General features: G+C 62.4%; 1 protein-coding gene across 9 annotated transcripts in view; it reads left to right on the top strand.

Moving 5' to 3' along the window:
* The window catches only part of EPB41L1 (erythrocyte membrane protein band 4.1 like 1), a 96,126-nt gene that overhangs the window by 6,579 nt on the left and 63,169 nt on the right, over positions 1 to 26,378 (top strand). For all 9 annotated transcript variants that reach the window (XM_064167764.1, XM_064167759.1, XM_064167765.1 and 6 more), the window contains exon 2: positions 9,661 to 9,710. The gene's annotated coding sequence lies outside the window, so the exon portion shown is untranslated. The remainder of the gene's footprint in view (positions 1 to 9,660; positions 9,711 to 26,378) is intronic.

Raw genomic sequence — 26,378 nt, 5'->3', positions numbered from 1 at the left:
AAGTGCAGCTGGCTGGAGGGTGACAGGGCACAGAGAAGGCACAGCTGCCCATGCTGTGCTTTGGAGGCAGCTCCCACCACTGCTGTAAGCCCCCCTGGTCACTTCTGTGGTGCTGCAGGAGCTTTGGAGCTCAGTCCCACCCCGGCGTGGTGCTGCTGGCCGTGGCAGCCTGCTCTGTGTGGGCAGAGCAGCCTGGCAGGGCCATGGTGCTGTGGTCTGTGGTCATCTCCTGCTGGGTGCTGGCTGGGCTGCTCCTTCTCAGCTCACCAGAGCTAGGATCCCAGGGGGCTTCCAGTTGGGAAAGCCCTTCCAGGCCACTCTCTGACACTGTCTAACTGCAGTGAGGCTGGGGCTGATCCATCCTCCTCAGCACCACACCTCTGTCTTTGAAACGCCTCCAGGGCTGGGCATTCAACCACCTCCCCAGGGAGGCTGTTCCAGTGAGGACAGGGAGAACCAGGCCAGGCATTCCCTGGACATAAGGGGAGTATTCCTCCCAGTGCCAGCAGCTTTGGCTCAGGCTTGGATCAGCTGCAGCTGCCAGGCAGAGCTGTGTCCCTGAAAACCAGGGCTGCTCGCCCAGGGCCGTGAGGGATCCGCACCAGAGAGAGGCTTCTCATGAGCTCTGTAAAGTCTGTTTCAAGGCTGCAAGGCCATGCTCAGGGTGGGCAAACTCTGCCTTGTGCTGCGCTGCCCACTGCAGAGTGCCCAGCTGAACCTCCCCCTGCTCGTGCTTCGTGCCCAGCTGAGCTGCCAGGCTGCTCTGCCCTCTTGGGCAAGCGGAGGGGACACTACCAAGCTCTGTCCCCTTCCTTACCCTTCACTTCTCAATCAGCAGCTTAGATTCCAGTGAGCTGGGCTCAGCACAGGGCTGCCTCCTGGCCATGGCCAGCTGCTGAGCCAAGCCAGTGGTGCTGCCCAGGCTGTGCCCCTTGCAGGGCCGTGGGCTTTGTCTGGCAGCCGTTGGTGCCCCAGCGCCTGCTCTCGCAGCCAGCACTCCTGCTCACCCCGTCAGGGGCAGGCTGGGTGATCGTGGTGACTGCCTTGTGACAATGTGGGTCACTGGGGATGTGTTCCAGCCTGGGGCACTGTCTGCAGCTCAGATGGTGCATGACTGGCCTGGCACCGGGGAGAGTGGCAGGAGATCCTGATGCAAAGCCGTTGGCATCCTGGCTGGTGTCAGAGGCAGGGTGGGCAGTGATGCCAGTGGCATCCTGGCTGGTGTGAGAGGCAGGGTGGGCAGTGATGCCAGTGGCATCCTGGCTGGTGTGAGAAGCAGGCTGGGCAGTGATGCCAATAGCATCCTGGGTGCTGTCAGAAGCAGGGTGGGCAGTGATGCCAGTGGCATCCTGGCTGCTGTCAGAAGCAGGGTGGGCAGCAGGCACAGGAGGTGCCCACCCCCCTGTGCTCAGCACTGCTGAGGCCACCCCTCGAGTGCTGTGCTCAGCTCTGGGCCCTCACTGCAGGAAGGACACTGAGGGGCTGGAGCCTGCCCAGAGCAGGGCAGCCAGGCTGGAGAAGGGCCTGGAGCAGCTGGGGGTGAGGAGGGGCTGAGGGAGCTGGGGGTGTGCAGGTGGAGCAGAGCAGCCTGAGGGCAGAGCTCATTGCTCTCTGCAGCTGCCTGCAGGGAGGGGGCAGTGAGCAGGGGGCAGCCTCTGCTGCTTGGTGCCAAGGGCCAGGGGCAGAGGGAATGGTTCCAGGCTGCCCTAGGGGAGGCTCAGGCTGGAGCTCAGGAACTGTTTGTGCCCTGGAAGGCTTCTCAGAGCTTGCAGTGGTCTGCCCAGGGCAGTGCTGCAGTGCCCAGCCCTGGGGGTGCTCCAGCAGCTGTGGCCCTGGTGCTTGGGGCCATGGTTTGGTGCTGAGCCTGCAGTGCTGGGTGGAGGCTGGGACTGGATGAGCCTGGAGGGCTCTGCCTGCCAGATGTGCTGCATGATGCTGTGGGCAGGGCTGTTGTGGGGAGCTGCTGGATTGCAGGCAGGAGGGAGCAGGGCTGGGGGAGGGCCTCGCTGCCTGTGATCTCAGAACGCTTTGTTAATATGATGCTAATTGATGCAGCAGCTCAGATCCCAAAATCTCTATAGTTGAGAGCCTGCTGTGGTGTAGCCAACCCTGGTGAGTGCTGCTTCACCCGGCAGGGGGTGGGAGGGAGAGGTGGTTGGTGTCTGATGGAGAGCACAGGGGCTTTGCCAGGCAGCCTGGGCACAGGCAGTTGGGCACCACTGAGCTGAGCAGGTCCAGAGAAGGCCAGGAAGAGGATCAGGGGCTGGAGCAGCTCTGCTGTGAGGAGAGGCAGAGGGAGCTGGGGGTCTGCAGCCTGCAGAGGAGAAGGCCCTGGGAGACCTCAGAGCTGCTGCCAGTACCTGAAGGGGCTGCAAGCAGGCTGCAGAGAGGCTGTGCCCAAAGGGCTGCAGGGACAGGACGAGGGCAATGGCTGCAAAGCAGAGCAGAGCAGATGGAGATTGGATGTGAGGAACAAGTTCTGCCCCAGGAGGCTGCTGCAGCACTGCAACAGGTTGCCCAGGGAGGTGCTTGAGGCCCAGCCCTGGAGATGTTCCAGGTGAGGCTGGGCAGGGCTGTGGGCAACCTGCTCCAGTGGAGGATGTCCCTGCTGAGTGCAGGGGCTTGGACTGGCTGAGCTCTGGAGGTGCCTTCCAGCCCAGACCCTTCTGTGTTTGAGTGCCACTGTCCTGCCTTTGGTGACTGCATCCTTCCTCCTCCCTCCCAGCAGGGACCTGGGTGGCAGGGCTGCTGGCACAATACCCTGCTTCTGGCTCAGTCCAAAGCCAGCTGCTCCTGTGCCTCTGTGCCTGGCTGTGCCTCTGCCTCCTGCCTCTGTGTGCACCTCTCGACTCAGCGTCGAGCAGGGATGGGAGGAGGCTGAGTGCAGGCTCCTGGGAGCAGCACCAGAGCCCCACAGGAACTGCTGGGCTTGGCAGAATAGGAGCAGGGCCACAGAGGATGGTGTCTGTCTGTCCCTCAGGGCTGCACACAGCTGATGTTTGCTTGTGGGGAGTGAAAGGGTTTTGCTGAATCCGTGCTGTGCAGGGGGGCCTCACCCTGCCTGCTTTGCTGCTGTGCCTCTGGGAGGCTCACACAGCCACAGAACTGACAGGGCTGGGAGGCACCTCAAGGATCACCCAGTTCCAGCTCCACTGGGGGTTCCACACCTCACACTGCATCAGGCTGCCCAGAGCCACAGCCAGCCTGGCCTTAAACACCTCCAGGGATGAGGCTTCCACCACCTCCCTGGGCAACCTGTGCCAGGCTCTCACCACCCTCATGCTGAACAACTTCTTCCTAGGTCTGAACCTACTCACTTCTGGTTTTGCTCCATTCCCCCAACTCCTATCCCTGCCTGACACCCTCAGAAGTCCCTCCCCAGCTTTCCTGCAGCCCCCTTCAGACACTGCAAGGCCACAGTAAGGTCTGCTTGGAGCCTTCTCCTCTGCAGCCTGCACAGCCCCAACTCTCTCAGCCTGTCCCCACAGCAGAGCAGCTCCAGCCCTCTGCTCATCCTCCTGGCCCTGCTCTGGACACCTTCCAGCACCTCCAGATCTTTCCTGTCCCAGGGGCTCCAGAGCTGGGCACAGTGCTCCAGGTGGGGTCTGAGGAGAGCAGAGCAGAGGGGCAGAATCTCCTTCCTCACCCTGCTATTGCTGCAGCCCAGGCTCTGGTTGGCTCTGTGCTGCCATAGGCAGGGATGGTCCTGGGCTGGCATAGGCAGGAATGGTCCTGGGCTGGCATAGGCAGGAATGGTCCTGTGCTGCCATAGGCTGGGCTGCCATAGGCAGGGATGGTCCTGGGCTGGAACAGGCAGGAATGGTCCTGTGCTGCCATAGGCAGGGATGGTCCTGGGCTGGCATAGGCAGGGATGGTCCTGGGCTGCCATAGGCAGGGATGGTCCTGGGCTGGCATAGGCAGGGATGGTCCTGGGCTGGCATAGGCAGGGATGGTCCTGGGCTGCCATAGGCAGGGGTGGTCCTGGGCTGCCATAGGCAGGAATGGTCCTGGGCTGCCATAGGCGAGGATGGTCCTGGGCTGCCATAGGCAGGGATGGTCCTGGGCTGGCATAGGCAGGGGTGGTCCTGGGCTGCCATAGGCAGGGGTGGTCCTGGGCTGCCATAGGCAGGGATGGTCCTTGCCCACTGAGGGGGGGCGTTTGAAAACCCCCCCGTGGAAGAGCAGAAGTGTCCTGGCTGCCCTGTGAGCCTGTGTGCTCCTCCGTGTACCTGCAGTGCCTGCCGGGCAGGTTCCCCTCCCCCACGGGGCGCAGCTGCCATCGAAAGAATGGCACTGAAGTGGCGTTGCAAGGCTGGGGCTGTGCCTGCCACAGCTGCTGGCCTGAGTGCTGCTGTGCCAGGGCAGCCAGGCGGGCAGGGCTGGCCTGAGTGCTGCTGTGCCAGGGCAGCCAGGCGGGCAGGGCTGGCCTGAGTGCTGCTGTGCCAGGGCAGCCAGGCGGGCAGGGCTGGCCTGAGTGCTGCTGTGCCAGGGCAGCCGGGCGGGCAGGGCTGGCCTGAGTGCTGCTGTGCCATGGCAGCCAGGCGGGCAGTGCTGGCCTGAGTGCTGCTATGCCAGGGCAGCCAGGCGGGCAGGGCTGGCCTGAGTGCTGCTGTGCCAGGGCAGCCAGGCTGCAGGGCTGGCCTGAGTGCTGCTGTGCCAGGGCAGCCAGGCTGCAGGGCTGGCCTGAGTGCTGCTGTGCCAGAGCACCAGGCTGCAGGGCTGGCCTGAGTGCTGCTGTGCCAGGGCAGCCAGGCAGGCAGGGCTGGCCTGAGTGCTGCTGTGCCAGGGCAGCCAGGCAGGCAGGGCTCGCATGAGTGCTGCTGTGCCAGGGCAGCCAGGCGGGCAGGGCTGGCCTGAGTGCTGCTATGCCAGGGCAGCCAGGCGGGCAGGACTGGCCTGAGTGCTGCTGTGCCAGAGCAGCCAGGTGGGCAGGGCTGGCTCCCTTGGCTGCTGCACTGCTGCCCTGCCGGCCAGGTGTTGCCCTCGGGGGTGGCAGCGGTGTGCTGGAGGGCTTGGGTGACAATGGGGTGGCACAGATGGCACTGCAGGGAGGCGGTGGGTAGCGCCTGGCGGGTGCAGCCCGGGAGGGTGTCCGTTGCAGCCCTGGGAGGTGTTGGCTCTGCAGCGCTGCCTGCAGTACACATTGGCTGCTGTGGGGAGCTGAGCTGAGCTGCTCCTGCCGCGCTGGGCAGGCTGGCTCCGGGCGAGGGGCTGGCTCCTGGCGAGGGGCTGGCTCCTGGCGAGGGGCTGGCTCCTGGCGAGGGGCTGGGTCCTGGCGAGGGGCTGGCTCCTGGCGAGGGGCTGGCTCCGGGCGAGGGGCTGGCTCCTGGCGAGGGGCTGGGTCCTGGCGAGGGGCTGGCTCCGGGCGAGGGGCTGGGTCCTGGCGAGGGGCTGGCTCCGGGCGAGGGGCTGGGTCCTGGCGAGGGGCTGGCTCCGGGCGAGGGGCTGGCTCCTGGCGAGGGGCTGGGTCCTGGCGAGGGGCTGGCTCCGGGCGAGGGGCTGCCTTCACATCAGGCTTTTCGAGGGTGAAGCAGCATCCAGCAGCACCTGGAGCCTCCATTCTCCAGCAAGAAGATTTGGGGGGAGGGCTCTAAATGCAGCACTCAAGCCACACAGGCACCATCTTGTGATGGAGAGCCTGGCTGAGGTCCTTCCCTTAGCCAGCAGATCCTTCCCTTAGTCAGCAGATCCTTCCCTTAGCCAGCAGATCCCTCCCTTAGCCAGCAGATCCTTCCCTTAGCCAGCAGATCCCTCCCTTAGCCAGCAGATCCTTCCCTTAGCCAGCAGATCCTTCCCTTAGTCAGCAGATCCCTCCCTTAGCCAGCAGACCCTTCCCTTAGCCAGCAGATCCTTCCCTTAGCCAGCAGATCCCTCCCTTAGCCAGCAGATCCTTCCCTTAGCCAGCAGATCCCTCCCTTAGCCAGCAGATCCTTCCCTTAGCCAGCAGATCCTTCCCTTAGCCAGCAGATCCCTCCCTTAGCCAGCAGACCCTTCCCTTAGCCAGCAGATCCTTCCCTTAGCCAGCAGATCCCTCCCTTAGCCAGCAGAACCTTCCCTTAGCCAGCAGACCCTTCCCTTTGCCAGCAGATCCCTCCCTTAGCCAACAGATCCCTCCCTTAGCCAGCAGACCCTTCCCTTAGCCAGCAGATCCCTCCCTTAGCCAGCAGACCCTTCCCTTAGCCAGCAGATCCCTCCCTTAGCCAGCAGATCCCTCCCTTAGCCAGCAGACCCTTCCCTTAGCCAGAAGACCCTTCCCTTAGCCAGCAGATCCCTCCCTTAGCCAGCAGACCCCTCCCTTAGCCAGCAGACCCCTCCCTTAGCCAGCAGACCCCTCCGTTAGCCAGCAGATCCCTCCCTTAGCCAGCAGACCCTTCCCTCAGCCAGCAGATCCCTCCCTTAGCCAGCAGATCACTCCCTTAGCCAGCAGATCCCTCCCTCAGCCAGCAGATCCCTCCCTCAGCCAGCAGATCCCTCCCTTAGGCAGCAGATCCCTCCCTTAGGCAGCAGATCCCTCCCTTAGGCAGCAGATCCCTCCCTTAGGCAGCAGACCCTTCCCTTAGCCAGCAGATCCCTCCCTTAGCCAGCAGACCCTTCCCGTAGCCAGCAGATCCCTCCCTTAGCCAGCAGATCCCTCCCTTAGCCAGCAGACCCTTCCCTTAGCCAGAAGACCCTTCCCTTAGCCAGCAGATCCCTCCCTTAGCCAGCAGATCCCTCCCTTAGCTAGCAGACCCTTCCCTTAGGCAGCAGATCCCTCCCTTAGGCAGCAGATCCCTCCCTTAGCCAGCAGACCCCTCCCTTAGCCAGCAGACCCCTCCCTTAGCCAGCAGATCCTTCCCTTAGCCAGCAGATCCCTCCCTTAGCCAGCAGATCCCTCCCTTAGCCAGCAGACCCCTCCCTTAGCCAGCAGATCCCTCCCTTAGCCAGCAGATCCCTCCCTTAGCCAGCAGATCCCTCCCTTAGCCAGCAGACCCTTCCCTTAGCCAGCAGATCCCTCCCTTAGCCAGCAGAATACTCCCTTAGCCAGCAGATCCCTCCCTCAGCCAGCAGATCCCTCCCTTAGCCAGCAGATCCTTCCCTCAGCCAGCAGATCCCTCCCTTAGCCAGCAGATCCTTCCCTCAGCCAGCAGATCCTTCCCTCAGCCAGCAGATCCCTCCCTTAGGCAGCAGATCCCTCCCTTAGGCAGCAGACCCTTCCCTTAGCCAGCAGATCCCTCCCTTAGGCAGCAGATCCCTCCCTTAGGCAGCAGATCCTTCCCTTAGCCAGCAGACCCTTCCCTTAGGCAGCAGATCCCTCCCTTAGGCAGCAGATCCCTCCCTTAGGCAGCAGACCCTTCCCTTAGCCAGCAGAATCTTCCCTTAGCCAGCAGACCCTTCCCTTAGCCAGCAGATTCTTCCCTTAGCCAGCAGATCCCTCCCTTAGCCAGCAGACCCTTCCCTTAGCCAGCAGATCCCTCCCTTAGCCAGCAGACCCTTCCCTTAGCCAGCAGACCCTTCCCTTAGCCAGCAGACCCTTCCCTTAGGCAGCAGATCCTTCCCTTAGCCAGCAGATCCCTCCCTTAGCCAGCAGACCCCTCCCTTAGCCAGCAGATCCCTCCCTTAGCCAGCAGACCCTTCCCTTAGCCAGCAGATCCCTCCCTTAGCCAGCAGACCCCTCCCTTAGCCAGCAGACCCTTCTCTTAGCCAGCAGACCCTTCCCTTAGCCAGCAGATCCCTCCCTTAGCCAGCAGACCCTTCCCTTAGCCAGCAGACCCTTCCCTTAGCCAGCAGACCCCTCCCTTAGCCAGCAGAATCTTCCCTTAGCCAGCAGACCCTTCCCTTAGCCAGCAGATCCCTCCCTTAGCCAGCAGATCCCTCCCTTAGCCAGAAGACCCTTCCCTTAGCCAGCAGATCCCTCCCTTAGCCAGCAGAATACTCCCTTAGCCAGCAGATCCCTGCCTCAGCCATCAGATCCCTGCCTCAGCCATCAGATCCCTCCCTTAGCCAGCGGATCCTTCCCTCAGCCAGCGGATCCCTCCCTTAGGCAGCAGATCCCTCCCTTAGGCAGCAGATCCCTCCCTTAGGCAGCAGATCCCTCCCTTAGCCAGCAGATCCCTCCCTTAGCCAGCAGACCCTTCCCTTAGCCAGCAGATCCCTCCCTTAGCCAGCAGATCCCTCCCTTAGCCAGCAGAACCCTCCCTTAGCCAGCAGATCCCTCCCTTAGGCAGCAGACCCCTCCCTTAGGCAGCAGATCCCTCCCTTAGCCAGCAGACCCTTCCCTTAGCCAGCAGATCCTTCCCTTAGCCATCAGATCCCTCCCTTAGCCATCAGATCCTTCCCTTAGCCAGCAGACCCTTCCCTTAGCCAGCAGATCCTTCCCTTAGCCAGCAGATCCCTCCCTTAGCCAGCAGAATACTCCCTTAGCCAGCAGATCCCTCCCTCAGCCAGCAGATCCCTCCCTCAGCCAGCAGATCCCTCCCTCAGCCAGCAGATCCCTCCCTTAGCCAGCAGATCCTTCCCTCAGCCAGCAGATCCCTCCCTTAGCCAGCAGATCCCTCCCTTAGGCAGCAGACCCCTCCCTTAGGCAGCAGATCCCTCCCTTAGGCAGCAGATCCCTCCCTTAGGCAGCAGATCCCTCCCTTAGCCAGCAGACCCTTCCCTTAGCCAGCAGATCCCTCCCTTAGCCAGCAGACCCTTCCCTTAGCCAGCAGATCCTTCCCTTAGCCAGCAGATCCCTCCCTTAGGCAGCAGATCCCTCCCTTAGCCAGCAGACCCTTCCCTTAGCCAGCAGATCCTTCCCTTAGCCAGCAGATCCCTCCCTTAGCCAGCAGACCCTTCCCTTAGGCAGCAGATCCCTCCCTTAGGCAGCAGATCCCTCCCTTAGCCAGCAGACCCTTCCCTTAGCCAGCAGACCCTTCCCTTAGCCAGAAGACCCTTCCCTTAGCCAGCAGATCCCTCCCTTAGGCAGCAGATCCCTCCCTTAGCCAGCAGACCCCTCCCTTAGCCAGCAGATCCCTCCCTTAGCCAGCAGACCCACCCATTAGCCAGCAGATCCCTCCCTCAGCCAGCAGAATACTCCCTTAGCCAGCAGATCCCTGCCTCAGCCAGCAGATCCCTCCCTCAGCCAGCAGATCCCTCCCTTAGCCAGCAGATCCTTCCCTCAGCCAGCAGATCCCTCCCTTAGGCAGCAGATCCCTCCCTTAGGCAGCAGATCCCTCCCTTAGCCAGCAGACCCCTCCCTTAGCCAGCAGACCCTTCCCTTAGCCAGCAGATCCCTCCCTTAGCCAGCAGACCCTTCCCTTAGGCAGCAGATCCCTCCCTTAGCCAGCAGACCCCTCCCTTAGCCAGCAGATCCCTCCCTTAGCCAGCAGATCCCTCCCTTAGGCAGCAGATCCCTCCCTTAGCCAGCAGATCCCTCCCTTAGCCAGCAGACCCTTCCCTTAGCCAGCAGATCCCTCCCTTAGCCAGCAGACCCTTCCCTTAGGCAGCAGATCCTTCCCTTAGGCAGCAGATCCCTCCCTTAGGCAGCAGATCCCTCCCCTAGGCAGCAGATCCCTCCCTTAGGCAGCAGATCCCTCCCCTAGGCAGCAGGCTGCCCCTGCCCGCGGCTCTGCCAGGGCTGCCAGTGCTGGCTGTTTCCTGCTCTCCTTCCCTCTCTAACCAGCATTCTTCTCTCCTCTGCAGGTCGTGAGCCGTGGCCCAGCAGAGTGCCGAGAGCAGCCCCTGGCAGCAGTGTGAGTCTCTCCTGCAAAGCTTTTGTTCTCCTTTCCAGATCCCCCCCGGGGCTGAGTGGGCTTTGGGGCATGCGAAGGGTTGCTCAGCGTGGAGCTGGTGTGCCCAGGGAGGTTCATCTGCCAGAAGGCCCTGGCAGCACTGGGAATCTGATCTGGTACCACCAAAGCACAGAGCTGCTGTGCTTGGGCTCGTCCTGGCTCCGTGTTGGGTTTAGTTGGGCGCTGGGCTGCAGCCCTGTGCCAGCAGAGAGCCTGGCACCATCTGCCTGAGGCTTTGCCCTCTGCTGGGGTGCCCCTGGGCTGCCACACTGAACGCTGAGTTTCTGTGCACTCTTTTGTGAGGGGGATTTGAGCAAGGCAGGGTTTGGTTGGGTGTGGATCTGAGCCCAGGGCATAGGTCCCTGGGCTGGTGGGGGCTGGGCACAACCCGTCCGGGCTTGCAGTGAGGCAGGGGTTGGCCTCTTCTCCAGTGACAGGACAAGAGGAAGTGGCCTCAAGCTGCAGCTGCAGGGGAGGTTCCAGTTGGAGATGAGGAAGAGTTTCTTTGCTGGGAGAGTTGTGAGGCATTGGCACAGGCTGCCCAGGGAGGTGGTGGAGTGACCATGCCTGGAGCTGTTGAAAAAAGCAGATGCCAGGTGGGATGTGAGGTGGAGCTTCCTTTGGTGCCAGAGTGCTCAGGGATTGGCACAGGCTGTGGAGTGCCCATCCTGGGAGGTGCTCCAGAACTTGGGTGTGTCCATGGCACCTGGGGACAGGGTTTGGTGCCCATGGTGGTGTTGGGTTGGTGAAGGTGCAAGTCCCTGCCAGCATTCCCCACACCCGAGTGGCATGGGGGACAGGAGGGCACTGCCCCTGCACAGTGACCTCTGGCAGCCAGCCAGCACCTCCCCTTCCCTGGTGGCCTCAGTGTTGTGGCTGCAGCTCAGGGGCAGTGGCCCAGGGCTGGTCGTGGTCTTTGGTTTCTTGTTCCCCACTTTCAGTTGTGTCTCGTGGGTGCTTGGCAGGCCTTGGGGCAGCACTTGCAGAGCAGAGCTGCTTCGTGGCTGTGTGCTCAGGGCAGACTTGCCCAGCTGTGTGCCAGCTCCCTGGCAAGCCTGAGCGAGCTAAGTCATGCCAGCACAGCCCGGGCCAGCTGCTGCTGTGCACCAGGGGAGGTGCCCCCTGCTTCTGGTGCCCGGGTCACAGCTCAGTGTCTGTGCTGCTGGTGAGCCTCCTGTTTCCCTGCCCTTCTGCAGCTTCCTCACAGCTGGTGTAAAACCCTGTCTCCTGGGTGCCAGGTGGCTGAAGGGAGTGGGCTGCCTGCCTGGCAGCCTGCCTGGAGGGGAAGGTCACCCACCTGGGCTGGGTGGTCATTGTAGGCTCCCAACTGAGCTCCTGTCCCTGGAGGTGGTACACAAGAAGTGAGCACTGCCCTGGGGAAGGTGGCACTTTGCAGCCACTGCTTTAGCCCCTGAGCAGGACTCTTCTGGGGTGTGGATGAGTGGGTGAGGACTGCAGGCAGAGAGCTTGGGGCCTCCTGTGGAAGGAAAGAGGAGGTGGGAGAAGGCAGGACTGAGCCTGTGCTCGAGCTGGGCTCCCTTCAGTGACTCTCCTGGGATCTACTCAAAGTCCTTTCCTCTTCCAGCACCATGCTTCAGGCTGGCCTTATGGTTTCCAGGGTGTCTGGCCCTGTGTTCTCATCTGCCCTGGCAGATGGACCTGTGGTCTCTGCCTTCCTCTGCTGGCTTTTGTCCTCAGCAGTGCTTGCTGCAGAGGCACTCGGAGTGCTGGGGCAGGAGCTGTGGCTCTGCTGTCACTCACTGGTGGGCAAAGAGTGTTCCTGGGTGGGCCTCATGGAATCATTTCAGTTGGATAAGACCTCTAAAGCCATCCAGTGCAACCCTCAACCCAACCCCACCGTGGCCACCAAGCCCTGGCCCCAAGTGCCATGGCCACACAGTTCTGGAACACCTCCAGGCATGGGCACTCCACCACCTCCCTGGCATCTTGTGCCAATCCCTCACCACTCTGGCACCAAAGAAGTTTGTCCTCCTCTCCAACCTAACCCTCTCCTGGCACCATTTCAGGCCATTGCCTCTCCTTCCATGCCCTGATCCTAGGGCTCAGAGCCCAAGCCCAGCTCCCTGCAGCCTCCTCTTGGAGCTGTAACAGCTGAAAGAAAAGCCTGAGCAGCAGCCCCGTGGTGTGCAGCAGCCCTGCCTGCTGCTGCTGTGTCTGAGGTGCCCTGCTGGGGGGCTGCAGTAGCCACCCCGGGGCTACCTGCAGCTGGCTGGAGTGCAGAGAGCAGTGGCTGGTAGCACAGCAACCTTTGGTCCCCCCTCTCTCCTCTGGGTCTGCTCTGGTGCCACCCCTGCCTGAGGGCTGGCATAGGAGTGGAGCAGTGGCTGCAGCGCTGGTCCCTGCCTGGGCTGTGGCACCTCCTGGGCAGCCTCTTCTCCAGCTGGAGAAGCGTGCAGGGAGCAGCAGGGCACAGGCAGCTCTGTCTGCAGGCCCAGCCCCTGCCCTGCCTGGACAGCTGCAGGCAGTGCCCAGAGGCTGCGAAGTGCAGCTGGGCACCAGGATTAGCTCTGCGAGACAAGAACCAGCCCAGGGTGCTGCCTGGGTCACCTTCTGCCCGAGGAAGGCTGCCAGTCTGCTTCCTGGAGCAGCTAGGAAGGACCAAGCTGTTCCTTCCTCCTGCCCTCCACCTCTGCATCCCTGGGAGCCTGCCTGGGCAGGCAGCAGCCGCAGCCCCCGGCACAGTGCTGCTGCAGGGTGGCAGTGCTGGGGCAGTGCAGTGCCCACTGCCTACCCTGCCTCGGCCTGCCAGGGCACTTCCCTCTGGATTCGGGGCCCACCCTGCCTGTGAGACATGCCTGGGTCAGTGGAGCTTGCTCCTTGCCATCCCAGCTGCTGGGCTGAGCAGGCTGTGGTGTGTGGCAGCGCATGGCCTGAGGGCTGCAGAGAGCTGCCAGCACCCTCACACTGCGGGAAGGCTGGCAGCTGGCCTGGCACCCTGCTGGCTCCAGCTGAGCCTTCAATCTCTTGTGCATCACCTCACCGAGGAGCTGAGCTGCCCCCGTGCCCTGTCTCAGCTGGGCTGCTGCCACCCAGCTCTGTCCCTTCTGCTGGGCTGGAGGAGCTTCCTCTGTCTGCTGCCAGGCAGCCAGCAGCAAAACAAGGGGACAGAGGCTCAAGCTGTGCCAGGGCAGGTTCAGGCAGGATGTTAGGAGGAAGTTGTTGGCAGAGAGAGTGATTGGCATTGGAATGGGCTGCCCAGGGAGGTGGTGGAATGGCTGTGGCTGGAGGTGTTGTAGCCAAGCCTGGCTGGGGCCCTTAGTGCCATGGTCTGGTTGGTTGGGCAGGGCTGGGTGCTAGGTTGGGCTGGAGGAGCTTGGAGGTCTCCTCCAGCCTGCCTGATTCTGTCATTGTTAGAGCTGTGCTGGGGCTGTGCTCTTGCCCCCACCTTTGACAAGGACAAGCAGCAGTGGATGGAAGCTGCAGCACAGGAGGTTCCAGCTCAGCGCAAGGTGCAGCTTCTTTACTGGAAGGGTCCCAGAGCCCTGGCACAGGCTGCCCAGAGAGGTTGTGGAGTCTCCTCCTGTGGAGCCTTTCCAGGCCTGTCTGGATGTGTTGCTGTGTGCCCTGAGCTAGATTGTGTGGTCCTGCCCTGGCAGGGAGGTTGGACTGGATGAGCTCTTTAGGTGCCCTCCAACCCCTGACATCTGTGAGCCTGGGGTCTGTGATCCTGTGACATGTGGCACTGTGTGTTGAGCAGCAGGAGCTGAGGCTGTCCCTGATGGGGCTTTCCCTGCAAGAAGCAGCTCTGCTGCTCTGCTGGCTCTGCCCTTGCCCCAGCCCTCACTGAGAGCTCTCCCTGTCCCAGTAGCCTCACCGCTGGTTTTGGCCAAGGGTGGGAAGGGCTGGGGTGGACTCCTGCCTTGCTGCACCTCAGAGATGCATCCCAGTGTCTGCAGGGGAGCTGCAGGCAGGCTGGGGAAGGACTGTTCAGAAGGGCCTGTGGGGATAGGATGAGGGCAGTGGTTTGGAACTGGAGCAGGGCAGAGGTAGGTTGGACATCAGGAGGGAGCTCTGCACAGTGAGACTGGCACAGGCTGCCCAGAGCTGTTGAGGCACCATCCCTGGAGACATTCGAGGTCACACTTGATGTGGCCCTGCACGACCTGCTCTGGTTGGAGGTGTCTCTGCTGACCAAGCTGACCCTCGAGGGTCCCCTCCAGCCCGATGCAATCTGTGGTTCTGTGCCCTGGTGGTGGCAGTGAGCCAGGTGGGAAGGAGGAGCTGTCCCTTGCGGTGTGCCTGTGGGACAGGCTCTGCCGCCCGAGTTTCAGCAGCTTCTTGGGCACAGCAGGACCCGGGGGATGCTGCAGGCAGCAGTGGAGCACACAGTGTGGGCTGGGATCTGCAGGACGTGGGGTGCCACGGGTGGGTGCAGTGGCTGGACCACAGGCAGGAGGGCAGCTGGCCCTGATGTGGACCTGCTCTGGGGCATCATCTTCCAACAGATGGCTGCTGGAGGTGACACCTGCCTGGGCTCCTTCCAGCCCAGCTGCCTCACAGCCTCGCTATTCCCTGCTTTATTCTGGGCTTGAGGCTTTGAGCTTCCTCTCCTGGCTTCCCTTCCCAGTGCTGCAAGGGCTTAAAGAGTGTTCAGGCACTTCCCACCCTGGGCAGCTACAGGAGCAGGTGCTGAGAGCTGCTCAGTAGAACCAACAGGCTCTGCGGAGCTGGATCTGCTCCACGCCCTGCAGCTTGCCAGGATCAGCCCCATCGGGGTGCTGGGGCTCCCCTGCCTCTGCTCCACGCCCTGCAGCTTGCCAGGATCAGCCCCATCGGGGTGCTGGGGCTCCCCTGCCTCTGCTCCACTCCCTGCAGCTTGCCAGGATCAGCCCCATCGGGGTGCTGGGGCTCCCCTGCCTCTGCTCCACTCCCTGCAGCTTGCCAGGGTCAGCCCCATCGGGGTGCTGGGGCTCCCCTGCCTCTGCTCCACTCCCTGCAGCTTGCCAGGGTCAGCCCCATCGGGGTGCTGGGGCTCCCCTGCCTCCCCCGGGCACGCTGGGTGCTTGTCCTGCCTGTGTGCAGCAGCTCAGCTCTCGGGAGGGTCCTGAGCATGGCTGCTGGATTCTCTGCTTTGGCATTGCTCAGGGCCTCAGGAAAGGGCCAGCTCCTGATGGGGCTGTGGCTGCCCGAGGGCTCAGCTGTGCCCTGTGCCACCTGCAGAGGAGACAGAGCACTTGGTGGGGCAGTGGAGAGGCTGGCAGGGCGCCAGGGGGAGCTTTGCAGTGCAGCGAGGAGCGAGGCCACTTGAACCTGCTGGGTGGAGAGTGGAGTTGAGTCTTCTTGGCACTGCTGTCACCTGGAGGGTGTTCATCCTGCTCCCAGGCCACCTGAGGTAGCTGGCATTGAGCTGGCATCCGTCACTGCACCTACAGCTGCTGCCCAGCACCCACTTAGCTCTAGCTGGAAGCCCCAAGCTGGCGGTTGGCAGGCTGGCAGAGGCGCTGCCGCTCCCTGCCACCCTGGCGTGGTGCTGCAAGGGTGAGTTTTGGGTGGGCAGGGCAGGAGGGCAGGGCCAGGAGAGGGCTGCTGTGGTGCTGCTGCAGATGCAGCATGGCTCTTGCTGCATGAGAGTGCTCAGCTGCCAGCAGGTTGCCAGGGAGACAGAGATGTTGGTGCGTGGCGCTGGAGCTGCAGCCGCGCCGGGCACTCCTCCTGCCAGCCCCTCACTGCCACCCCTCTGCCACTGCCAGCTCCACTGCCTGCCCCTCCTGCTGTTGCAGGGGACTGAGCAGTGTGTGTGCTGCCTTCTCCGGGGGGGCACTGCTGATGGAGCCCCCATTTGTGGCTTCTGATGGCTGTGGCCACCCCAGTGCCTGGGATGGATGCCTCGAAGCTTGAGGCAGGCTGGGGAGAGCCAGGGGGGGCATGGGGCATGGGGCAGGGCCATCTCCAGGTGGGTCTCTCGTGCCAGCCCCAGAGGGGTCATGGAGGTGGCAAGTGAGATAGGCTGTCTGGGGGCTGTCTGCCACTGCCTGGCTCATCCAGCAGGATGGGAAGCCTCATCTCTTGGAGAGCCTGGGCTTGGCTTCTGGGAAGCACCAGCCATGGGGGGGCACCAGGGATGGGCTAGCAGAGGCATGTGGTGCTGTGCCAGCCTGGGGCTGGGTGCAGTGTGGTGGTGCTCTGACAGAGCTGCCTGTGTCCCCACATGGCTGTCACCCACCCACCACCTCTTCCAGGCAGGAGCTCTGGGTGCATTCAGCCCTGGGCACCCTCTGGCTGCCTCCACTGCTGCCCTCCTGGCTGTGGCCTGGGTGTGCTGCCTGCCATCCACAGAACCCACCCAGCATGGGTGCCAGGTGCAAGGCACCTCTGTCCTGTTCCCCCTGCTGCTGTGGGGGTGCTGGAGCCTCATGCCTGTGGCAGCTGTGGTGTCACTGCTCTGTGCCCAGCAGCCCTATGGCAGCCTGGGCTGCGTGGGACAGAGGGGTCAGGCTGGGGTGGACCTGGCTGAGCCCAGATCCACCTGGGATCCACTGCTGCCTTTGCATCCCTGACCCTGCCCGAGGCTGCCCTGGTCTGACTGGGGGGCAGGAGCTGTGCCCCCCTCTGCCTGGGCCTGCTCAGCACAGGTCGTGTGCTGGGGAGTGCTGCAGCCTGTGCCAGCCACTCGTGTGCAGCACCTCCTGGGCACGGATTTCCCCCTCGGGTAGTGTCGTGGTGGGGCCAACCTGGCTGCAGTGATCTGCTCCCTGCTGCCAGGCTGCCCACAGCCCCCTCCTGTGCTTTGGGCAGGGCTTCATGCCCTGGTGGTCACCGTGGGCTCTGCCCACCTTGGGGCTGAGAGGTTTCATTCAGGTTTGCTTTCCCCCCCACCCCTACTTGTTGGACTTAAGCCTCCTCCTGCAGCCCTTCCTTCTGTTGTCATCTAATGGTCCAAGTTCCCTGGGTGCTCATCACCTGCCTGGGGCAGACCTTGAGGCAGAGCAGAGGGAGCTGAGCTGCTTGCAGGCGCTGAGCACATCCTCTGGGAGCTGCAGAGATCAAACAGCTGCTCAGGATTGTCCAGGAGCTACAATGGAAGGGCTGGGGGAGAGAGAGGGAAATCAGCAGGGTTTGCTTGCCAGAAAATGTCTGCCTGGAGCCTGAGAGGCTGCCTGGGCCTGTGTGCCCCCCTAAAGGCTACTAGGTCGGGGAGCACCAGGCTGGAGCAGCTGTGCAGTGGATGCTGAGGGTCTCCATGCACCCCTGCCAGCTCTGAGCCTGCCAGGAGGCAGCAATGTGCTCTGGTGCCCAGCAGGGCATTCAAAGGCCTCTGCTGAGTAGGTCAGAGAGGTTCTCCTGCCCCTCTGCTCTGCCCTGCTGAGGCCACAGCTGGAGTACTGTGCCCAGTTCTGGGCCCCCAGTTCAGGAGGGACACAGAACTGCTGGAGAGAGTCCAGCACAGAGCCCCAAAGCTGCTGCAGGGACTGGAACAGCTCTGCTGTGAGGAGAGCCTGAGGGAGCTGGGGCTGGGAGAGGAGGAGCTGAGAGGTGCCCCAAGCAGTGGGTATCAATGTGTGCAGGTGAGAGCCAGGAGCTGCAGCCAGGCTCTGCTGGGTGATGCCCAAGGGCAGCACAGGGGCAGTGGTGGCAGCTGAGGCAGAGGAAGTTGCATGGAAGCAGGAGGAGGAATTTTTCCCTGTGAGCCCTGGAGCAGGCTGCCCAGGGGGGCTGTGGAGTCTCCTCTGGAGATGTTCAGGACCTGCCTGGATGTGTTCCTGTGGGGTCTGGTGCAGGTGACCCTGCTCTGGCAGGGGGTTGGACTGGCTGAGCCTTGGGGGTCCCTTCCAGCCCCTGACCTGCTGTGGCTCTGTGCTGGCTTTGCACAGCTGTTTGAGCAGTGTTAGCTCTGTGCATCACCCACGTGGCTGATGTGTGCCACCCCTCTGGCAGGGCTGGCATCCGGTGGGGTGGGAGTGGGAGGGAGGTGCCAGGGCTGAAATGTGTCACTGAACTGAAGCTGTAGCCTTGGTGTCCTACCTGGGCTGAATTCCTGTGTGGGCCCTGTGGGTACAGTGTGCCTGGCAGTGAACCCTCAGCTGCCTGTCAGCAGTGGGGGCTGCTGCCTGCCACGACCAGAGAGCTGCCTGTGCCCACGGGGTGCATCAGGCCTCAGCTGCCAGGCTCAGCTGAAGCCTTCAGCATTCCTTTGAGGAGAGGAAAACATCAGCAGAAGTTCTTCTGAGCTTTGAATTTGGGGTGAATGCAGTGGCCATGGGGTCAGACCCAGGCACTGGCATTGTTTGTAGTCTTAGAACCAGCAGAGAGCTGGCAGGAGCTTGGCTTCCAGCTTGGCTGCCCATGGGCACCAGGGAGCATGGTGTGGACATCAGCAGGGCAACCTCCTGTGCCTCCAGTTTGCTGCCTTTGCCCTGCTGCTGCCTCTGACCAGTGCTCTGAGTCTGGTTCAATCTGCATTCCTCTCTTGGTGTCTGGGGAAGAGAAGGCTGCAGGGAGAGCTGAGAGCAGCCTTGCAGTGCCTGGAGGGGCTCCAGGGGAGCTGGGGAGGGACTCTGGACAAGGGCTGGCAGTGGCAGGCTGAGGGCCAATGGCTTTGAGCTGGGAGAGGGGAGAGGGAGAGTGGAGCTGGGGAAGAGATTGTTGAGAGTGAGGGTGGGGAGAGACTGGCACAGGCTGCCCAGGGAGGCTGTGGATGTGCCCTGCCTGGAGGTGCTCAGGGCCAGGCTGGATGAAGCCTTGGGCAGCCTGTGCTGGTGGGAGGTGTCCCTGCCCATGGCAGGGGCTGGCACTGGCTGAGCTTCAGGGTCCTTCCAAGCCATGCTGTGTGTCCATGCAGAGTGGGGGGGTTGGCTGCTGAAAGCCTCTCCAGCAGCAGTTGGTTTGCTGCATGATGTCTCCTTCCTAGATCTTAGCCCCCCCAGGCCCCCATCCCTCTGAGATGCTCTGCTCTGCTCCACACAGAGACCTCTGCTTTTCATGATGCCAGGAGGGGGCTGGGCGAGGGATGCCAGCCCATGCCAGTCTCCCCAGTGCCATCCTGTGTGCACACCTCTGGGGGAGAAGCCTCTGGGGACCCAGTTGCTGGTATCTTGAGCTGCTTTACTGCCTGGGGCCTTTGCTTCCCACTGTGCTGGCATCCAGTGCCAGGCTGCAAGGAGTCTCTCAGTGCAGGGCTGGCAGCTCCTGGAAGCCTCCCAGCAGTGTGCCTGTGCTCACAGTGACTCCTTGCAACGCTGCTGAGCAGTCAGAGGGTTTGGTGCTGGGCTGGAGGAAAGGCTTGGCCTGCCCCCTGAGATCACAGAACGTTGGAAGGGACCTCCAGAGACCATCCAGGCCAAGCCCCTGCCACAGCAGCATCACCCAGGGCAGTCCACACAGGAGTGCACCCAGGTTGGTTTGCAAGCTCTGCAGAGAAGGAGACTGCACAACCTCTCTGGGCAGCCTGCCCCAGGGCTCCAGAACCCTCACATCAAAACGTTTCTCCTCCTGGAGAAGTGAAACCTCCTCTGCTGCAGTTTGTGTCCATTGCTTCTTGGCTTCTCACTGTAGACCAACAAAAAGAGCTTGTCCCCAGCCCCTTGACCCCCACCCCTCAGCTATTGATAGGCATTGATCAGGTCCCCTCTCAGCCTTCTCCTCTCCAGACTGACCAGCCCCAGGGCTCTCAGCCTCTCTCCATAGGGGAGATGCTCAGGTCCCCAAATCATCCTCATGTTGGACTCTGCCCAGCAGGTCTCTGTCTCCCCTGCACTGGGGAGCCCAGCACTGGACACAGCATTGCAGCTGGGGCTCAGCAGGCAGAGCAGAGGGGCAGCAGAGCCTCCCCAGCCCTGCTGCCCCCCAGGCTGCCATTGGCTCTCTTGGCCCCAGGGGCACACTGCTGGCCCCTGCAGAACTTGCTGCCCACCAGCACTCCACGGAGCTGCTCTCCAGCAGGGCAGCCCCAACCTGCACTGCTGCCTGCTGTTGTTCCTCCTCAGATGCAGGACTCAGCCCTTGTCCTTACTGAGCTTCATGAGGTTTGCCTCCCCCCAGCTCTCAGCCTGTCCAGGTCTGGGTGGGTGGCAGCAGAGCCTGAGGTGTCAGCCACACCCACAGAGGTGCTGTGGGGACTCTTGCTAGAGACAGCAGAGCTGGGGGCAGTGGAAGGAATCAGAGAATCCTAGAATCAGGCAGGCTGGAAGAGAGCTCCAACCTAGCACCCAGCCCTGCCCAACCAACCAGACCATGGCACTAAGTGCCCCAGCCAGGCTTGGCTGCAACACCTCCAGCCACAGCCACTCCACCACCTCCCTGGGCAGCCCATTCCAATGCCAATCACTCTCTCTGCCAGCAACTTCCTAACAACATCCAGCCTAGACCTGCCCTGGCACAGCTCCAGGCTGTGTCCCCTTGTTCTATTGCTGGGTGCCTGGCAGCAGAGCCCAACCCCACCTGGCTACAGCCTCCCTGCTGGCAGCTGCAGGCAGCAACGAGCTCTGCCCTGAGCCTCCTCTGCTGCAGGCTGCACCCCCCCAGCTCCCTCAGCCTCTCCTCACAGGGCTGTGCTCCAGGCCCCTCCCCAGCCTTGCTGCCCTTCTCTCAACACCTTCCAGCACCTCAGCATCTCTCTGCAATGGAGGAGCCCAGAACTGGACACAGCACTCCAGGGGTGGCCTGAGCAGTGCTGAGCACAGGGGCACAAGAACCTCCCTTGTCCTGCTGCCCACACTGCTCCTGAGCCAGCCCAGGATGCCATTGGCTCTGCTGCCCACCTGGGCACTGCTGCCTCCTCTTCAGCCTACTGGCCCCAGGGGGTCTGTTTGCCATGGCTAGGGCAGCACCTCCCTGCTGCTCTTTCTGTCCAGCCAATCTGGCTCCACTCCGAGTGAGGTCAACATGATCCTGTGCCACCTGCTCCAGGTGAGCCTGCTTCAGTGTGGGGGCTCAGATGATCTCCAGAGGTCCCTTCCAAACCCTCATCATGCTTCAGGTCTGTCAAGTGCAGCACCAAGTGCAGGCACTGTCCAAAAGACGTTTGCAACAGTTCTGGTCTTTGAGCTCCAGCTCCTATCTGGTTCCCTTCCTGCTCTGTTGCTTTCCTGCTGTGCCCTTGGAGCTTTTCCCTTCCTGCAAAGGAATCCTGAGGTCTGTGGAAGGATTTTTCCCAGTTGTGTTGGCCTCTGTCAGTTGGGAAGCAACTCAGTGGTGCTGAGGATGGTGATTTGCCCTTTGCAGCTTGGGCACTTGGTAGGAGGGTGCCAAGCCCTGAAGGGTGATGCTGAGCAGAGCAGCAGGTGGGAGTGGCTCAGCTGCATTGGTGTCCCCAGGAAAGAGCTGCTGTGGTGCTGGGGATTTGCTTCTCCCCACTGAGATAGGAGAGGAAATGGCCTGAAATTAGGGCTCAGTTCTGGGCCCTCACTCCCAGAAGGACACTGAGGGGCTGGAGCAGGGCCAGAGGAGGCCAGCAAAGGTGGGGAAGGGTCTGGAGAAGAGGGCTGGGGAGGAGCAGCTGAGGGAGCTGGGGGGGTTGGTGTGGAGCAGAGGAGGCTGAGGGCAGAGCTCATTGCCCTCTGCAGCTCCCTGAGAGGAGGCTGCAGGCAGCTGGGGTTGGGCTCTGCTGCCTGGGGTCAGGGGATGGAAGGAGAGGAAATGTCCTGAAATGGTGCCAGGGGAGGGTCAGGTTGGAGAGGAGGACAAATGTCTTTGGTGCCAGAGTGGTGAGGGATTGGCACAGGCTGCCCAGGGAGGTGGTGGAGTGCCCATGGCTGGAGGTGTTCCAGACCTGTGTGGCCATGGCACCTGGGGCCAGGGTTTGGTGGCCCTGGTGGGGCTGGTTGGACTGGATGACCTTTGAGGTCTCTTCCAACCCAAAGTGGTTTCCATGTGAACTTCTCCCTGCCCTATCCAGCAACTGCCAGGTTTTGGAGCAGCCAAAGGCCTGGGGGTGGCAGCTCTGCCTCACCTGCAGCTGTTGCTGCCTCTGCTCTGGGCTGCTGAGGGAGCTGAGCCTCGGGGCCGAGGTGCTGCAGGGACACTTAGCAGAGCAGGACGTCCTCAGCACAGCCAGCTCCTGGTGCTCGAGTGGGAAGGAGGCAGCTGGTGGGCACCAGGTGGCTATTTCTGGCCTCACCTCTGCTGCAGCAGAGTGGTGCTGCTGGCAGGGCTCTGCAGGAGCTGGCTCCTGCGGGATGGGGGTTGCTAAGCAACCGGCAGAGGTGGAGCTTTCTGGGTACCATCCCCAGCGCTGCTGCCTGCGCTCTGCTGCCTGCTCCAGCATTGTCCACATCCTCCCCAGGCAGCACAGCTCCAGCCATTGCCACCCTGCTGGCCACACCACCCAGGCCCGGGGCAGAAGGGTAGCCCTGGGTGTCAGGGTTGGAAGGGACCCCAAGGACCATCCAGCTCCAACTCCTGCCACAGGCAGGGACACCTCACACTAGAGCAGGCTGCCCTGAGCCACAGCCAGCCTGGCCTTAAACACCTCCAGGGATGAGGCTTCCACCACCTCCCTGGGCAGCCTGTGCCAGGCTCTCACCACCCTCATGCTGAACAACTTCTTCCTAACATCCAGGCTGAATCTCCCCATTTCCAGCTTTGCTCCATCCCCCCCAGTCCTATCACTACCTGACAGCCTCAAAGTCCCTCCCCAGCTTTCTTGTAACCTCCTTCAGACACGGGAAGGCCACAATGAGGTCACCTGGGAGCCCTCTCCTCTCCACAATGCACAGCCCCAACTCCCTCAGTCTCTCCTCACAGCAGAGCAGCTCCAGCCCTCATCCTTGTGGCCCTTCTCTGGACCCCTTCCAGCAGCTCCACAGCCCTCCTGTCCCAGGGCTCCAGCGCTGGCTGCAGCACTGCAGGTGTGATCTCAGCAGCGGGCACTGCCCTCGCCCTGCTGCCCACACTGCTCTTGCACCTTGGTTGGGGCTCTGCCCGAGGTCAGAGACAGCCTCACCCCAGGGAGGAAGCTGTCTTGAAGCTCTGCTGAGCCTTTTATGTGGCTTTCCAGGTCCCTCTCTTGCCTGTCTGGTTCTGCTGCTTGGCACCGAGGCAGGAAGTGAGGGCAGCCTGGAGGCTCCTCCACCCCTGTGTGTGCCCAGCACCTCGGCTGGGGGCTGGGGGTAGAGGCTGAGCTGGCTGTGAGACACTGGGGGAGCAATGCCCATTGGGAGAGCTGTGCTAGTGGAGCCTGCCCACCTTTGGTCTCCTTAGGTGGTGGCTGTGTCAGGGTAGGGGTGCTCAGAGTGGCGTGGGATGCCTGAGTGGTGCTGAAGGGCAGGTCTAGGCTGGATGTTAGGAGGAAGTTGTTGGCAGAGAGAGTGATTGGCACTGGAATGGGCTGCCCAGGGAGGTGGTGGAGTGGCCGTGGCTGGAGGTGTTGCAGCCAAGCCTGGCTGGGGCACTTAGTGCCATGGTCTGGTTGGTTGGGCAGGGCTGGGGGCTAGGTTGGGCTGGCTGAGCTTGGAGCTCTCTGCCAGCCTGGCTGGTTCTGTGACTCTCTGAAGGGCTGGGGAAGTGCTGGTGGCCACACTGCCCAGCTGACTCCTGAGTGCTGTCCCTCAGGGTGGCTGCAGCCCTGCCTGGGCAGGTTCTGACCTCCTCTTTGTGGCCTGCCCAGGGCTGTAAGGCACTTGGGGAGTGCTTGGATCCAGTGGCACCCTGCAGGGTGGGGAGGAGCTGTGTGGCTGAGTGTGCAGGGCTGGAGGATGGGGAGGTTGTCCTGAGTGCAGCCCCAGGGCTGGTTCCCAGGTGCCATGGCACTGGGCAGTGCTGTGTGCTCCGTGTTAAGCAACCTCTCTCCCCTGCCCTCTCCTGTCATATCTGTGCCCACTGCCAGTGCTTCTTGCTGGGCCTTTGCTGGAAGAGTTGAGTGCCCTGAGTGTGCTGTGGTACCAGGAATCTGCTGTGCCCTGCTCCTGGTGCCCTGTGGGCTCTGCTGACTCTGCAGCTGTGCCTTCCAGAAGGTGTTTGCCTGGCAGAGGCACATTCCCGGCTGGCAGGGCTGCCAGCAGGCAAGCTGGGCAGCTTTTGGTGTTGCAAGAAGCCTTCATGAACCTCCACAGCCCCTGGGCTCTTTGCTGGAGCAGTGGGCAGGAGGTGGGCTGCCAGCAGAGCATGATGCTGAGGGCTAGCAGAGGGGCTGCTTGGCTTGCAGCCAGCCCATGGCATCACTGCCCCTGAGTGGCACAGCAGCCAGACTGCCAGAGGGAGCTGGCTCTGGGCTGTGCATGGGCAGAGCTTTGGGGCTGCTGCAGCCCTGTGGGCTGGGGTGGCTGTGCTGGCACAGAGGGGTGCCCTTTTTGCCCTTGCTGAAGGGGAGGAGAGGCCTCCCAGCCAGCAGGGGCTTTGCCAGCCTGCCAGGAGCTCTCAAATGCGATGCACAGTGCCTTGGCAGCTTCACCCAGCAGCTCCCTCAGGACCTGTGGCTGGGCACTGTTTGGCCCATGGGCTTCTTGTGCACCTTCAGGCTCTTTGGCTGGTCTCAGACCTGCTCTGTGCTCCCCGTGGGCAGCTCTTCCCTTTCCTGCTCCCCAGCTGTGCAGCCTGAGCCCTGGGCAGTGAGCACTGAGGCAGAGCAGCCACTGGGCAGCTCAGCCTTGCCCATGGCCCTCCTGCCAAGGTCTGCACTCTCCTCCTGGGGAGGCCTCACCTCTTCCCTAGTAGCTTTTTTGTCCCTGCTGCACCTGCAGTACATCCCTGATGCACTTCTTGCTCCGCTTTGTGTCCCTGGCCAGCTGCAGCTCCCTCTGTGCCTGTGCTGTCCTGACCTGCTCCCTGCCTGCTTGCACAGCTTCCCTGGAGTGCTCCCACGTGGCCTCTTCCTGCTTCCACTCCCTGCAGACTCTCCCTCTGTGCCCAAGGGAGCACCCTGGTCACCCTGGCACTCCTGCCTGCCTTCCTCCCTGGGAAGCTCTGCTCCTGGGCCTTGCTGGGGCCACTCTTGCCTCCAGGGCTTTAGCCCATGACACTCTGCCAAGCAGACTCCTGGAAGGGATGAAGTCTGCTCTGCTCTCTTCAAATCCAGAGTAGTGAGTTTGCTTCCCACTCCCTTTGGCACCCTGAGGGTCTTCAGCTCCATCATTTCATGGTGGCCACAGCCAAGGCTGTTTGCTGTCACTCAGCAGCACCTCCCTGCTGGTGAGGATGAGATCCAGCACAGCATCTTTCCTCCTGGGCTCCTTTCCCACCTGGAAGAGGAAATTGTCACCCAAGCATTCCAGGAAGCCCTCAGATTGCTGCTGCCCTGCTGTGGTGGCCCTTGGGCAACTCCAGAGGCCGTGGGACCACGAAGCTGCTGCCCTGGCTGGGCAGGAGGGGCAGGACCATGGCATGGCCAAGGGCATCACTTTGACTTGGCTTGTGGGAGTGGGAATGAGTGAGACTGGAGGGACCTGTGGGTGCCAAGGAAAGCCAAGGGGTGCCCAGAGGCCTAAGCAGGTGGGTTGTGGCCTGCCAAGGTGGTGCTGTGGCCTCAGCCATGGCACACAGCCTGCTGTGGCTGGTGCTGCCAGTCCCATCCCACTTGCTCAGGTGGGCTGCCAGGAGGGCATACTGGGGCTCAGGGGGTGCCTGGGGGGTCACAGTTTGTGCTGCCAGCACTTTGCTCTCCCTGATGGTAGAGTCTGGGCTGCACTTGGATGTGGGGAGGTGCAGAGAGCTTTGGCCAGGGCTGGGGCAGTGCTTGCATGGGTGGGAGGTGGGGTGGAAGGTGCTGGTGGCTCCCTGGGCAGCTGCTGCCAGGGCTCACAGCAGTTCATTCCTCAGCTTCCTGAGGCAGCTGGGAGGTGTCACTCGGAAGGGGGGCAGTGAAGCCTCCTTAGGGAAGGCCTGAGCTTGCCCAGCTGTTGCAGACTGCCCCTGCCCTGACCTGGTGGGAGCAGGCCAGCAGGGAGGAGGCTGCACTGCCTTTGCTTGCTGGCAGCCGTGGAGGAGGCACCACAGACCTGCCCTCCCCCCTCCTCCTCCTGGGATGCAGCAGAGGGCTCCTTTGGCCTGCTTTTTGCTGGTGCCAAGAGGGCTGTTGTCAAAGCAGGGATGGAGCAAGCTGGAAGGAGGCTTTGGGCTCTTGGAGCAGGCTCTGGGCTGGTTGATGCTGGCAGCAGAGGTGGGAGGCACCAACCCAGGGCTGCTCTGGAGAACAGCTTTGCCCTCCTCCCACCAGCTCTGGGGCTGCTTAGCTCCCCCCTACCCCCAGATTCCTTATGGCTAATTCTGACCCATGGCACAATGCCTTTGGACCTAGTGGGAAGAGAGGCTGAGCCACAGAGTTGGGTTTGGTGAAAGAGTTGAGTTTGGTTGGGCAAGGAGTGGCTGAGAGCAGTGCTGAGGAGAAGGCCTTGGGGGGGTCAGGTGGTGCCAAAGTGCCCAGGGGCCAGCACTGGTGGCTGCAGCCCAGAGCCAGCTGTGTGCTGGCTGCAGCCAGAGCAGGGAGAGCAGCAGCACAGGGAGGGGATTCTGCCCCTCCAGTCTGCTCTGCTCAGCCCTCACCTGCAGCACTGCCTCCAGCTCTGGGAACACAGCACAAGGAGGACCTGGAGCTGCTGCAGAGGCTCCAGAGGAGGCCAGCAAGAGGAGCAGAGGCTGCAGAAGCTGTGCTGTGGGGCCAGGCTGGGAGAGTTGGGGCTGTGCAGCCTGGAGGAGAGAAGGCTGCAGGGAGAGCTGAGAGCAGCCTTGCAGTGCCTG

The sequence above is a fragment of the Pogoniulus pusillus genome, chromosome 29, assembly GCF_015220805.1.
Source record: "Pogoniulus pusillus isolate bPogPus1 chromosome 29, bPogPus1.pri, whole genome shotgun sequence".
NCBI classification, from domain to species: Eukaryota; Metazoa; Chordata; class Aves; order Piciformes; family Lybiidae; genus Pogoniulus; species Pogoniulus pusillus.
Note: the sequence above shows the minus strand (reverse complement) of the source record. Positions and strands in the feature narration are given on the sequence as shown.